The following is a 7,144-nucleotide window of genomic DNA, read 5'->3' as shown; positions in this document are numbered from 1 at the left end:
TTCATGATTATAACCAATGGCGCAAATAAATCTGACTTTGACTTAAATATGCTGAGGTACCTCTCCAATACTTTATTTGATGTTAAAGGAAAAAGTGTGGTTTTTCTGCAATTGGCACTATTAATTCATCATACCTGTGAGAATGTGAAATCAGTGCTAATCATGCCAGATTTCAAATTGAGGGACGCATGCAGAATTTGAAGCAAACCAGCCTTCTACTGAAAATATCGTTCTGCTGTGGTCTGTTCTTTTGAATGGTGGCATGTATTGTAGAAACGATGCTGGATATCGATATGCAAGTGATGTCTCGTCTGAGGCTAGCTTGTGAATGACTGCCGTGGTTATGAATTTCTTGTTGCCTGGCCCACTTCGAAATGTGGTTAAACAGTCGTGTCCCATTCTGCGACCGGCTCCTTTTTGTGCCTTGCATTTTGCCTTACATGCTTGATTCTAGTCCATTTTTTGCACTGTGCTGCTGTTAAATGTGTCTTTTTACCTTGCAGCAAGCTCCACATAGCTTTACCAGCAATGCCTCATCCAAGCTCTCCAGTATAGCTGTGCCAGCCTTTCACTTGGTGCTAGGATGCCCAGCAAGCAAGCAGGCTTTTGAGGTAAGCACTGAAGACATCTTCCGACACAAGTAGCTTTTATTTTCCTAGTCCACTGCTACTTGTGTGACCCCTCGTTATGTTGATTTTTGCAAGTTAGGTTGCCTATTAAGGGCTCTCTTTTGTTTTTCACCTGCTGCTGTGGCCTACTGCATTGGTGTTCGGCTACTGAGCCCAAAGACGCGGGATTGAATTGTGGTGGCTTCGTTTCGACAAGGCGAAATGCATATTTGCTCGTGTCTTATGCAATGTCAGTGCATGTTAAAGAATCTTTGGTGGTCGAAATTTATGCACAGCTCTCCTCTATGAATGGAGCTATTGTTCAACTTTGAGGCATTAAAGGGACACTGATGGCAAGCTGAAGTTGACCTGTGATGATGATGTTCCGCATCCTAACCACAAAGACGACACTTTTTCTGAAAGTGGAGCTTTATAAGCCAGAGAAAGCAAAACATACAATTGTCATCAGCACCGGCTGATATCGGAAATAAATTGCGATGCGCTGACTCCGTTTTTTTTTTTTTTTGGCACAGATTCCAGAGGCTAGGCTGAACTGCCATTCACCTCAGAACGGTTATCATGGAGTCCTTTGTGTAGACTTCATGAGTTCAAATCGAGTGTCGGGAAAATTTTTAAATGTAATTTTTGCGCCAATCATTGCGTTGATGGCCTTTGCGCTGCTGTTAAAACCCGGGATAGCAGTATGGTATGCCATAAAACTAGGTTCAGGACTTGCAGGAAGTGGTTTATCACATTCCGCTAGCTTGTGCAAGAAACTACTTCAGGGATATGTGCAGGCGTCTTTAATGTGTTCCTGAGTGAGCACTAACTCGTTAGGGGGAAGGCAGCTTCTAATCTGGCACTACAGTGCCAATGTCGTGAGTGTAAATCATAAGATGACCCATCAGTGTGTACGCCTGATTTCTGTGACACTTCAGTGGTGTATAGAAGTGGTAAACAAATCTGTAAGGTATTTGATGCATATCTCCAAGGCAACGGCTGTATGAGTAGCGAAGCCATTAGTCAATCTTCAACGGAAAGAATTTTCTCTTTTAGATGACGTGCTTGTATATCAGTGACAGTTATTTGTTGTCCTGCCTTTCGCTGGTGTGGGTCATGTGTGGCGCATCTTCATGCGAGCCTTCTTTTCCTTCACAAAAAATTCAATTGATAGTCCAACCTGTTTTCTTCTCTTTTCCTGTGTTGCATCTTTTGGCTGGTTTTAAATCTGTAACTGAGCTCAGATCGTGATAACTACAGCCGGAAAACAGGGCTACTGAATGTGAGCTTGGCATACATGCGTACTGTATGTGTGAAAGTGCAGTTTACAATATTCAGAAATGCTTGATAGCCTTACAAGAATCTAAAATTTTGTTGGAATTCCTATTTGTTCTCTGTTCAAGTGTCGAGAGTTTTTCCGCTTCATCGTGTGATTAGAGCCACTTTGGTACTTAAGCTGAAATCTTTTCTTTAGCCTGCAAGTTTCGCACTTTTGGGACAGAAATGTGGAGGCTAATTAAAAGAGTTCAGCTTAAAAGAGTATAGACACCTAATCTTGGTGGCATGTTTTCTTCTCTATAATGCTGCAGAAGACACTACTATGCATGAATCACCATCTGGTATTCGCGTGAGACCGCTAAATAATTTATAATCAACTTTTTCTGCCATCCTGTTTCGGTGAACAATTTGACTATGGCTATGACATCAAAGAGAGGTTATAGGTCACGTGAGGCGTGGAAAAACTGCACTTACAATCGCTGCTTAATCATTTTAATTCGCTACAGCGCTCACACCAGCATTCCTTAAGAGCCAGAAGTACCAATTGTATTGCAGTTTTTCATGCCTCACGTGACCAATAACCTCGCTTTGACGTCACAGCCATCATTCAGCTGTCGAAACCGAAACAAATACAGCAGGAGAAAGAAATTTGATTATAAATTATTTAGCGGTCATAGGAGGATGCCAAGTGGTAATTCATGTATAATACTTTATGCCTTATTACAAAGAAAAAAACACGTGTCAAACGATAAGGACAGCAAAGTGAGCTATGGAAAGAAAAATGATAAGTCTAACATTAAGAGACCAAAAGGGGGCGGAGTGGGTGAGGGAAGAAACGCGGGTTAATGACATGCTACTTGAAATTAAGAGGAAGAAATGGGCCTGGGCGGGGCTTGTAATGGGAAGACAACATAACCGCTGGTCCTTAAGGGTAATGGAGTGGATTCGAAAAGAATGCAAGCATAGCAGGGGGCGGCAGAAACTTAGATGGGCGGATGAGGTTAAGAAGGGTACGGGGATATGGTGGCCACACCTAGCAAAGGACAGGGTTAATGTGGAGACATGGGTGAGTCCTTTGCCCTGCATTGGGCCTAGTCAGGCTGATGATGATGGTATGTGTCGCACCTGCTGCTTCGTGCTATCAGCTGGCCCATGCTTGGCCGACCAGACTAGCCAAATTTGTGATGTGGGTTTTCTATTGCACCTGCATTTGTGTACACAGAGGACTTGAATGGTAGCAGGCGATCCTGTGCATGTGTTCACGCCACAGCACACATGACCCAGACTGAAAGCTTCTCTGCCTTTAGTAAGACAGCTGCATCAGTCTGGGGCATAACGTATCCCAGTGCTAGAGTATGAGTAAATTGCTCTCGAATTTTAATCTGGTATCAGGTAGCATAGCGCAAAAAAAGGCTAGCGCGGCTGCCTAATATTCTCTTGGGCAGCTGTGTTGGATTTTCAGTGCCTGTTAGTGTAATCCGTGAAAGTTCACTGTAAACCATTCGTTTCGATGTAAATTAGGAAGTCCTTAGAGCCCTGTACTTTTTAATGATAATAACAAGGTAATGCAGTAATTCAATTGTACCTGTTCTCTTTCAACACAGTAAAGTGCTGCTGGGTCGAGTTCACAGTTTTACTTTGTAGGTGTGCTCAGGCTGTCATCATCAGCAGCAGCCTGACTACACGCACTGCAGGGCAAAACCTCTCCCATGTCTCTCCAATTAACCCTGTCCTCTGCCAATTGTGGCCACCGTATCCCCGCAAACTTCTTAATCTCATCCGCCCACCTAATTTTCTGCCGCCCCCTGCTACATTTACCTTCTCATGGAATCCACTCTGTTACCCTCAAGGACCAGTGGTTGTCTTGCCTTCGCCTTACATTCCCTGCCCGAGCCAATTTCTTCCTTTTGATTTGAAATAGGATTTCATTAACCCGCGTTTTTTCCCTCACCCACTCTGCCGATTCCGGTCTCTTAACGTTACACCTATTATTTTTCTTTCCATAGCTCGCTGCGTTGTCCTTGAATTAAGCTGAACCCTCATTGTTAGCCTCCACATTTCTGCCCCATAGGTGAGTACCAGTAAGATACAGCTGTGTTAGACTTTTCTCTTGGGGGATATTGGCAACTGGCTTTCACGATCTGAGAGAACCTGCCATATGCGCTCCACCCCGTTCTTATTCTTCTACTTATTTCCCTCTCATGATCCGGATCAGCGGTCACTACCTGCACTAAGTAGACATATTCTCTTACTACTTCTAGCACCTCGCTACCAATTGTGAACTGCTGTTCCCTTGCTAGACTGTTGAGCATTACTTTGGTTTTCTGCGTGTTCATTTCTAGCCCCACAATTCTGCTCTGCCTGTCTAACTCATTCATCATGCTTTCCAGTTCATATCCTGAGTGGCTTAGCCAGGCAATGCCATCAGGGAATTTCAAATTACTTAGGTATTCTCCAGTAACTCTTCTCCCCAACTGTTCCCATTTCAGGCCCCGGAATACCTCCTGTAAACAGGCAGTGAATAGCATTGGTGAAATCGTGTCTCCCTGCCTGACACCTTGCCTTATTGGAATTTTATTGCTGACCTTATGGAGAACTATGGTAGCTGTGCAGTCGTTACAAATATCTTCCAATATTTTCACATAACACTCTTCTACACCCTGATTCCACAATGCCTGCATGACAGCTGTGGTTCCACCGAGTCAATTGCTGTCTGGTAGTCAATGAAGGCTATATATTGGGGTTGGTTGTATTCTGCCCATTTCTCTATCACCTGATTGATTGCATGAATGTGGTGTCTTGTTGAGTATCCTTTATGAAAGCCTGCCTGATCATTTGATTGATTGAATTCGAAGGTTGTCCTGAGTCTATTAGTGATTACCTTAGTAAATACCTTGTAGACAATGGATAGTAAGCTGATCGGTCTGTAAATCTTCAAGTCCTTGACATCTTCTTTCTTATGAATTAAAATAATGTTCGCATTCTTTCAAGCTCCTGATACGCTCGTGGTCACGAGGCAAGCGTATGCAGGGTGGCTAGTTTCTCTAGCATAATCTCTCCTCCATCCTTCAACAAATCTGCTGTTACCTGATCCGCACCAGCTGCTTTACCCCTTTGCATTGCTCCTTAGGCTTTCTTTACTTCCTCCCTCGTTACTGGCGGGTGTCCCATTGCTGTGCTCTACTGCCTCTCTCTGTAACGTTCTGATTACATTCACTACTGTAGAGATTTGTGTAGAACTCTTCGGCTACTTTAACTATCTTATCCATATTGCTTATGACATTGCCCTCTTTGTCTTTTAGCGCATACATCTGGTTTTTACCAGTGATTAGTTTTCTCTTCACTGATTTTAGGCTACCTCCATGCTTTAGAGCATGCTAGGTTTTCTCCATGTTAAACTTTCTTATGTTGGCTACCTTGCACTTATAATTAACTTCGATAGCTCTCCTAGTCCTATTCTATCTCTGAAGTTAGACGTCCTCATGCTTTGGCGTTTCTTCATCAGATCTTTCGTCTCCTGAGATAGCTTGCAGGTATCCTCTCGAATGATCTGACCACATACTTCTGCAGCACGCTGCAATGAATTTAAATATGTATTTAAAGATAACAGTTAAGGTGGGAGATTGAGCTTTGAGATTTGCACTTCAACTCGGGAGTTATGCCGCTGCTACACAGAATACTTGATCGCCGTAGAGATATTTCATCATCTCGCACCAAACTGCTGTGGAGCCACTGTCAAAGTTGATAATTTTGCTGGGAAGCTGTTGTAGCACTCACGCAGTTTTGAAAAGGTGGTATTTATTGTTTTTGTGCTATTGGCAACAGTGATAATACGCTTGCTGCAGTGTTTTGTGGCCAGCCTTCTTTTTTTTCAGTGAAATAAGTTGTACATTTCATGTTGAGTATTCTTTCAGCGATTAAATTGCTTTGATTTTATTCCTTAGTCTAAGTTGCGAGTGCTCCATGTCTGAGTGCAAATTTATACCACAGAAAAGCCTTCAAAATCTTAATAGATGTCCACACTTCTAGGGACTCTGTGGCTATTGGAAATGCCCATTTAGCTGCATTCAAGTGCCACTGAGTTCATGGCCATTTGAAAGCCTTCAAAATGCCTGTGTGACACGGTTATTAGATTTTGTGCAGGTTTGATGCTGAGCAGCCTGCGTGCTTGAGTCGGGTTCTCCAATGTCTGTATTTCAAACCTGATACTTTTCGAAATCATCATTAGTTCATTAATGGAAGAACTACTTGTGCCCTTTTCTGGAATTTCCAGAAAACAAATTAACTGAATTTTTTTGCATATACTGCTACCTTTTTGCAGGTGCTGCATAGTGAGAACCTGGATCAAGACGCCAACCTGCTGGACTTGGAGAAGCTGAAGAAATTGTTTAGCCACTGTGTGGCACCCGTCATGAGGGATGTGGCATTAATAAAGCCAGTTAAGGTGACCTTATCTATGTCCTTTTGCAAGCATGCTACACACATGAGAGCCATCCCACAAAGCACCATTGCTGCAAAGCTTGTTATCTCACAACATGCATGCTGAATGAGGCAGTGACAGACAGGTGAGGAGGCCTTTAGGTAGGGCATTGGCGTAACGTGTTGAGCAGTGATGTACGAGCCTTGCAGCCATGCAAGGTATTATCGGTATCATGATGGTAACTCCATTTGACACTGTCTAGTGCTCTGTGAGCCAGACAAGGCTCTTGAACATTCTGGGACTCACCCTTGGCTCTCGGACATTCTGGAAGCCCCATCCGGCTTGCGCATATCACGCGAGGATGTCTCCTGCTGTACGAGCCTTACGCGGCTTGCGCACTTTATGTGACAGATGTCTCGCATTTGTGAGCTTGCTCGGCTTGCGCAAATTGTGTGAAATATGTCTCGCGTTCTGCGACCTCGCTCAATCGTCACATTGTGCGTGGCAATAAACACGCAAAGATAGGCACGCAGAATCCACGTTCAGTATTTTCAATAGGGGAGGGCAACGATTAGTGCCGATATGACTCATTGATTCAGCGGCTCCGGCACAGTGCATTTCAAGATGTACTGGCACCGTAGATGCAATAAATTTCGTTCTTTGAATCCGTTCTTTCTTTTTTTATGTCTGCTGACTGCTTATATGCAAAATGTTACACATACAAGCTCCGGCTGGTGGAAAAAAGCGTTATATGTCTGCATTGTTGCTGGCCAGCAAGAGGTGTGGTACAAAACTAGGTGGGACCCCCGATCGCATACAATTTCCCACTGGCCTTGCA

The 7,144-nt window shown here is 43.7% G+C and overlaps 1 long non-coding RNA gene across 1 annotated transcript; it reads left to right on the top strand.

Moving 5' to 3' along the window:
- Window positions 1-530: 530 nt before the first annotated feature.
- LOC149324744 (uncharacterized) lies at window positions 531-6,334 on the top strand. The gene is made up of 2 exons (XR_016286713.1): window positions 531-611; window positions 6,208-6,334. It is a non-coding gene; the product is annotated as an uncharacterized LOC149324744 (long non-coding RNA).
- Window positions 6,335-7,144: the final 810 nt, after the last annotated feature.

The sequence above is a fragment of the Amblyomma mixtum genome, unplaced genomic scaffold (assembly GCF_055824585.1).
Source record: "Amblyomma mixtum isolate Tamu unplaced genomic scaffold, ASM5582458v1 scaffold_20, whole genome shotgun sequence".
In the NCBI taxonomy this organism is placed as follows: Eukaryota; Metazoa; Arthropoda; class Arachnida; order Ixodida; family Ixodidae; genus Amblyomma; species Amblyomma mixtum.
The sequence above is the reverse complement of the archived record's forward strand: the minus strand, read 5'-3'. Positions and strand labels throughout refer to the sequence as shown.